This window comes from Arachis ipaensis, chromosome B5 (assembly GCF_059453495.1).
Source record: "Arachis ipaensis isolate K30076 ecotype BB chromosome B5, ASM5945349v1, whole genome shotgun sequence".
NCBI classification, from domain to species: Eukaryota; Viridiplantae; Streptophyta; class Magnoliopsida; order Fabales; family Fabaceae; genus Arachis; species Arachis ipaensis.
This window is the reverse complement of record NC_142440.1, coordinates 42793914-42801892: the sequence shown is the minus strand read 5'-3', so window position 1 is coordinate 42801892 and position 7979 is coordinate 42793914. Positions and strand designations below refer to the sequence as shown.

The 7979-nt window shown below is 38.1% G+C and overlaps 1 non-coding gene across 1 annotated transcript; it reads left to right on the top strand.

The window, feature by feature from the left end:
- The first annotated feature begins 1598 nt into the window (after positions 1-1598).
- On the top strand, positions 1599-1706 carry LOC148563987 (small nucleolar RNA R71). Its single transcript, XR_015884121.1, has one exon. It is a non-coding gene; the product is annotated as a small nucleolar RNA R71 (small nucleolar RNA).
- The last annotated feature ends 6273 nt before the right edge of the window (positions 1707-7979 follow it).

Genomic DNA, 7979 nt, shown 5'->3' with positions numbered 1-7979 from the left:
ACACCAAACTTAGAGTTTGAATATGGGGATTTTGTTTGACTCTGCATTGAGAGAAGATTTTCATGCTTCTTCTCCATGGTTACAGAGGGAGATCCTTGAACCTTAAACACAAGGGAGTCCTCATTCACTTGAAGGACCAATTCTCCTCTGTCAACATCAATCACAGCTCTTGCTGTGGCTAGGAAGGGTCTGCCAAGGATGATGGATTCATCCATACACTTCTCAGTATCTAGGATTATGAAATCAGCAGGGATGTAGTGGCCATCAACCTTTACCAAGACATCCTCTACAAGTCCATAAGCCTATTTTCTTGAATTGTCTGCCATCTCTAGTGAGATTCTTGCAGCTTGTACCTCAAGGATTCCTAGCTTCTCCATTACAGAGAGAGGCATGAGGTTTATGCTTGACCCTAGGTCACACAGAGCCTTCTCAAAGGTCATGGTGCCTATGGTACAAGGTATTGAGAACTTTCCAGGATCCTATCTCTTCAAAGGTAATTTCTACCTAGTCAGGTCATCCAGTTCTTTGGGGAGCAAGGGGGGTTCATCCTCCCAAGTCTCATTACCAAATAGCTTGGCATTTAGCTTTATGATTGCTCCAAGGTACTTAGCAAGTTGTTCTTCAGTAACATCTTCATCCTCTTCAGAGGAAGAATACTCATCAGAGCTCATGAATGGCAAAATTAAATTCAATGGAATCTCTATGGTCTCAGTGTGAGCCTCAGATTCCCATGGTTCCTCATTAGGGAACTCTTTGGAGACCAGTGGACATCCATTGAGGTCTTCCTCAGTGGAGATCACTGCCTCTTCCTCCTCTCCAAGTTCGGCCGTGTGGGTTACGTTGATGGCCTTGCACTCTCCTTTTAGATTCTCTTCTGTATTGCTTGGAAGAGTACTAGGAGGGAGTTCAGTAACTTTCTTGCTCAGCTGACCCACTTGTGCCTCCAAATTTCTAATGGAGGACCTTGTTTCAATCATGAAACTTTGAGTGGTTTTAATTAGATTAGAGACTACAGTTGCTAAGTCAGAGTTGCTCTGCTTAGAATTCTCTGTCTGTTGCTGAGAAGATGATGGAAAAGGCTTGCTATTGCTAAACCTATTTCTTCCACCATTATTGTTGTTGAAGCCTTGTTGAGGCCTCTGTTGATCCTTCCATGAGAGGTTTGGATGATTTATCCATGAAGGATTATAGGTGTTTCCATAGGATTCTCCCATGTAATTCACGTCTTCCATTGCTGGGTTCTCAGGATCATAAGCTTCTTCTTCAGATGAAGCTTCTTTGGTACTGACTGTTGCTGCTTGCATTCCAGACAGACTCTGAAAAATCATATTGACTTGCTGAGTCAATATTTTATTCTGAGCCAATATGGCATTCAGAGTATCAATCTCAAGAACTCCTTTCTTCTGACTTGTCCCATTATTCACAGGATTCCTTTCAGAGGTGTACATGAATTAGTTATTTGCAACCATTTCAATGAGTTCCTGAGCTTCTGCAAGCGTCTTCTTCAGATGAAGAGATCCTCCAGCAGAGCTATTCAATGACATCTTGGACAGTTCAGATAGACCATCATAGAAAATACCTATGATGCTCCATTCTGAAAGCATGTCAAAAGGACACCTTCTGATCAATTTCTTGTATCTTTCCCAGGCTTCATAGAGGGATTCACCTTCCTTCTGTCTGAAGGTTTGGACTTCCACTCTAAGCTTGCTCAATTTTTGAGGTGGAAAGAATTTTGCCAAGAAGGCATTGACTAGCTTTTTCCAAGAGTTCAGGCTTTCTTTAGGTTGCGTATCCAACCATGTTCTAGCTCTGTCTCTTACAGCAAAAGGAAAGAGCATAAGCTTGTAGACCTCGGGATCAACCCCATTGGTCTTGACAGTGTCACAGATTTGCAAGAATTCAGCTAAGAACTTATGAGGATCTTCTAATGGAAGTCCATGAAACTTGCAATTCTGTTGCATTAGATAAACTAATTGAGGCTTAAGCTCAAAGTTGTTTGCTCCAATGGCAGGGATTGAGATGCTTCTCCCATAGAAGTCAGGAGTAGGTGCAGTAAAGTCACCAAGCACCTTCCTTGCATTGTTGGCATTGTTGTTGTTTTCGGCTGCCGTGGCTTCTTCTTGTTTGAAAGTTTCTGTTAGGTCCTCTATAGAGAGTTGTACTTTAGCTTCTTTTAGCTTTCTCTTCAAGGTCCTTTCAGGTTCAGGATCAGCTTCAACAAGAATGCCCTTATCCTTGCTCCTGCTCATATGAAAAGAGAGGAGAAGAAAATATGGAATCCTCTATGCCATAGTATAGAGATTCCTTGAGATGTCAGAGGAATTCAAGAATAGAAGGATGAGGTAGAGAAGAGAGAATTCAAACTTATCAAGAGGGACAGAGTTCGAATTACTGATAATGGAGAAGTGTTAGTCCTTTAAATAGAAGGATTTGAGAAGAGAGGAAGAATTTTCGAAATTAAAGTAAAAGATTTTGAAATAATTAAAAGAAATTTTGAAAATTTGGTAAATGATTTTTGAAAACTAAGATTGGGAAAGAAATTAAGTGATTTTTGGAAAAGATTTTGAAATTAGAAATAAAAAAGATATGATTGAAAATTAATTTTGAAAAAGATGTGATTGAAAAGATATGATTGAGAAGATATGATTGTGAATCAAATTAAAAAGAGAAATTTTTAAAATTAAAGTTGATTACTTGACTAACATGAAATTAAAAGATATGATTCTAGAATTTAAAATTTGATCCTTTCTTAATAGGCAAGTAACAACTTGAAAATTTTGAATTAAATCATTAATTGTAGCAAGGATTTTTGAAAATAGTAAAAAAATAGAAAATAGAAAGAAATTGATTTTGAAAATTATGAAAATTTGAAAATGGTTTGAATTAAAACAAAATCTTCCCTCTAGTGTCCTCCTGGCGTTAAACGCCCAGAATGGCATCCATTATGGCGTTTAACGCCCAAAATGCTACCTTTTTGGGCGTTTAACACCCAGCCAGGTACCCTGGCTGGCGTTTAAACGCCAGTCTTCCTTCTTCACTGGGTGTTTTGAACGCCCAGCTTTTTCTGTGTAATTCATCTGCTGAATGTTCTGAATCTTCAATTCTCTGTGTTATTGACTTGAAAAGACACAATTTTTTAAAAAAAATTTTGAATTTTTAATGATAAGAAACAATAAAAAATGCAACTAAGATCAAATAAACAAGGGCATGCAAGACACCAAACTCAGAAGTTTGTATACTAAGGACTATAATAATTTAAAAATGCATGTAAGAAACAACAAAAGACACGAAATAAGAGAAATTAAAGATCAGAGCAATGGACTCATCAAGAACAACTTGAAGGTCAATGAAGAACATATTGCATATATTCGAAAAATGCAAGAAGAATAAAGACATGCAATTGACACCAAACTTAAAAATTAACACTAGACTCAAACAAGAAACATAAAATATTTTTTATTTTTATGGTTTTATAAATTTTTTTTGTGATTTTTCGAAAAGTATATGGAAAATAAAATAAAGAGATTCAAAATTTTTAATGAGAATTCCAGGAATCATTGCAATGTTAGTCTAAAACTCCGGTCCAGGAATTAGACATGGCTTACTAGCCAGCCAAGCCTTCAATGAAAGCTTCGGTCCAAAACACTAGACATGGCCAATAGCCAGCCAAGCTTTAGCAGATCATTACTCTCAACAGCAAAATTGATAGAAATCAACAAGCTCTTGTGATGATAAGTTGAAACCTCGGTCCGAAAGATTAGTCATGGCTTCACAGCCAACCAGACTTCAACAGATCATCATGAAACTCTAGAATTCATTCTTAAAAACTCTGAAGAACAGAATAGAAAATTTTTTGTATTTTTGAAATGTTTTTCGAAAATAAAAAGTAAAAAGCTTAAACATAAAATAAAATTACCCAATCTAAGCAACAAGATGAACCGTCAGTTGTCCAAACTCGAACAATCCCCGGCAACGGCACCAAAAACTTGGTGCACGAAATCGTGATCGTTCATTCCTTGGTAATGGCGCCAAAAACTTTATACGCACGTTCATAATCTTAATTCTTTGTCACAACTTCGCACAACTAACCAGCAAGTGCACTGGGTCGTCCAAGTAATAAATCTTACGTGAGTAAGGGTCGATCCCACGGAGACTGTCGGCTTGAAGCAAGCTATGGTCATCTTGTAAATCTCAGTCAGGCGGATTCAAATGGTTATGGAGAGTTGATAATTAAAATATGAATAAAACATAAAATAGAGATAGAGATACTTATGTAATTCATTGGTGAGAATTTCAGATAAGCGTATAAAGATGCTTTGTTCCTCCTAAACTTCTTCTTTCCTATTGCCTTCTTCCAATCATTCATACTCCTTTCCATGGCAAGCTTTATGTTGGGCATCACCGTTGTCAATGGCTACTTCCTGTCCTCTCAGTGAAAATGGTCCAAATGCGCTGTCACCGCACGGCTAATCATCTGTCGGTTCTCGACCTTGTTGGAATAGGATCCATTGATCCTTTTGCGTCTGTCACTACGCCCAACACTCGCGAGTTTGAAGCTCGTCACAGTCATCCCTTCCCATATCCTACTCGGAATACCACAGACAAGGTTTAGACTTTCCGAATCTCAGGAATGACCACCAATGATTCTAGCCTATACCACGAAGGTTCTAATCTGAGATTAGAAACCCAAGAGAATATACTCCTGCTGTCGTCCAATGACTATGTTGAACATCATGTAGATCGCTTTGTGGTTGTCAAGCACGCGACCTTGGCTAAGCGAGTAACGAAGATTGGGTGATTGTCACGGGTCACCCCTTCATTCTGACTTAACTGAATTAAGAACGAGAGTATATCTTGGAGAAGAAGTAGGCGTGAATTGAATAGAAAAATAGTAGTAATTGCATTAATTCATGAAGAACAGCGGAGCTCCACACCTTAATCTATGGTGTGTAGAAACTCTACCGTTGAAAATACAAAAGTGATAATGGTGATCATTGGCTTCGGCCCCAGAGAGGAAACCAGAAGACCCAAGATCCCAGTATGATCAAGTGTGTGAAAAGTATATCAAATACAATAGTAAAAGGTCCTATTTGTAGAAAACTAGTAACCTAGGGTTTACAAAAATGAGTAAATGATGCAGAATCCACTTCCAGGCCCACTTGGTGTGTGCTTGGGCTGAGCGTTGAAGCTTTCACGTGTAGAGGCTTTTCTTGGAGTTAAACGCCAGCTTTTGTGCCAGTTTGGGCATTTAACTCCAGCTTTTATGCCAGTTCTGGCGTTTTGACGCCAGAATTTCTATGCTGACTTGGAACGCCGGTTTGGGCCATCAAATCTCGGGCAAAGTATGAATTATTATATATTTCTGGAAAGCCCAGGATGTCTACTTTTCAACGCAATTGAGAGTGCACCAATTAAGTCTCTGTAGCTCCAAAAAATCCACTTCGAGTGCAGGGAGGTCAGAATCCAACAGCATCTGCAGCCCTTTTTTAGCCTCTGAATAAGATTTTTGCTCAGGTCCCTCAATTTCAGCCAGAAAATACCTGAAATCACAGAAAAACACACAAACTCATAGTAAAGTCCAGAAATGTGATTTTTATTTAAAAACTAATAAAAATATAATAAAAACTAACTAAAATATATTAAAAACATACTAAAAACAATGCCAAAAAGCGTATAAATTATCCGCTCATCAGTTGTACACCTTCCTCAACATCAAATTCAAACATTTTGGAAGGAGGATCTATGACTTGAGATTCCCATGAATGTTCCACTTCTCCTAAGTCCTCAACCACTTCCGCTTCTTCGATAATTTCGGTTTTTTCTACTTGCTCTAGTACAAAATCTAACTCCTCCTTGATAACTTCCACCTCTTGACAACTTTCTTCAATTCCCCCTAATTCTTCAACTACTCCTTCATCTTCAAAGTTCTCTCCTACCTCCACTTTTTGCACCTCCTCTAGCCTCTCTTGAAGTTTAGATGCGTGAACCCGATCCATTACGTCCCTAAGACGATCCCTTCTCTCTTGTTCCATGTCAATAGCGTAATTGGGATCATGTTGCTCTTGGATTGATGGATATGGGTGAAACGTAAGTGCACTAGAGCTTGAGGATTGAGTATTGGGGGTAAAGGATGGATCCACACGGGATATAAGAGCTTGGAGAGTAGAGGTGAGACCGGTGAGAGTAGAGGTAAGTGTGGTTTGAAGCTCTCTTTGCCCTTGGTGAATAGCACTAAAGGTATCATCTATGGGAGCTTGGGGGTGGATAAGAGGGTTCATTTGTTTGGAGAAAAGGCTCATAATACAGAGGTGGTTCTTCTTGATAAGGGTATGGAGATGATGTATATTGAGGTGGTAATTCTGGGTATGGTTCATATGGTTCGTATGGTGGTTGGTGTGGTGGATAAGGGTTAGGGTCATATGAAGGTGAATGGTGGAAAGGGGCTTGTGAGTATGGTGGTTCAAAGCTATGTTGAGGAGGGGGTTCATAGGCATATGGTGGGGCTTGTTGGTAACTACAAGGGGGTCCACCATATCCATTGTCTTGGTATGCACCTTGGAATGGCTTTTGCTCATAGTAAGTTGGAGGAGGTTTTTGCCAAGAGGGTTGATCAAATTCTTGTGGCTCCTCCCATCTTTCATTGTCCCAACCTTGATGCATGTTCTCATTATAGCTTCCATTCCCTACAACATAATTTGAGCCAAACTCATAGCCAAAGAGGTGAGAATTCATAGTAGCAAATAAAAACAAAAGCTAATAAAAAATACGCAATAAAATCCTAAAACTAACAAAGACTAACAGATAAGAAAAAGGCAAATATGTACAATAACCAATAATAAGGAACACGTTTGCAATTCCCCGGCAACGGCGCCAAAAATTGATAGGAAAAAATCGTCGGTAAAGATTTTCACAAAAATAATCGCGTTTCAGGTATAGTTCTAAACCGACAATTCAACGTCAATCAAATTTAATTTGTTTGTCACTAAAGCAAACCCAATAAAAATAAACCGAAGTATTTAAACCTCAGGTCGTCTCTCAAGGAATTGCAGGGAAGTATGTTTCTATTGGTTATGAGATTGTATATTTTTGTGTTTTGAGTTTAATGAGCAAGGAATGTAAATAACAAGAAAATAATTAACAACTAAGAAAAGTCCTAGCAAGGGTTGAGAATCGGAATTCCTATCCCTATTATCATAGTCAATTGTGATGGTAATTGCCTTTTTGCTTTCACTTAGTTAACCTCTAACAATGAAGGAAAGTCAAGTGAGTAAAATTAACTTAAGTTCACAAGTTCTAATCAAAGACTAGTATTAATGAAGCTTAAGCCAACTAGCAAGTCTCAATCGCCAATCAACAAGAGACTTTGACAATTCAAGAGTCTCCAAATTACTCAATCCAAGCTAAGAACATAAAAAGCTAATTTAAAATCCAACCAAACATTTTATCAAACACTTGAAAGGCACAAAATAAAAGCATGGAAAAGCAATAAGAGAATGTAAAATCTAAAACCAACAATTGCAAAATCAATGATAATAAATAACGAAAAAAGCAATAAACATGAAATTCCTCAAATTGCATTAAAAGGGAAATCAAATATAACATGAGAATTCATAAACTAAATTGGCAGCATAAAGTAATCAAAAAAGGAAATAAATAAACTAGAATGCTAGAACAAATAAGAGTAGAAGAGAAACTAAATTAAAGCAAAGTAAAAATTTGAAATTGAGAAAAACTAAACCTAAAAACCCTAAAACCTAGAGAGAGGAGAGAGCATCTCTCTAGAAAACTACATCTCAAACCTAAAATTATGTGAATGAATGATGTGTCCCCGATTACCCCACTTTGCAGCCTCTAATCTGTGTTTTCGGGTTTAGAACTGGGCCAAAAACAGCCCAAAAATTGCCCCTAACGCTTTTTGCAAATTGCAGCATGTGACGCTTTGTCACGCGTACGCGTCGCCCACATGTACGCGTCGCTTG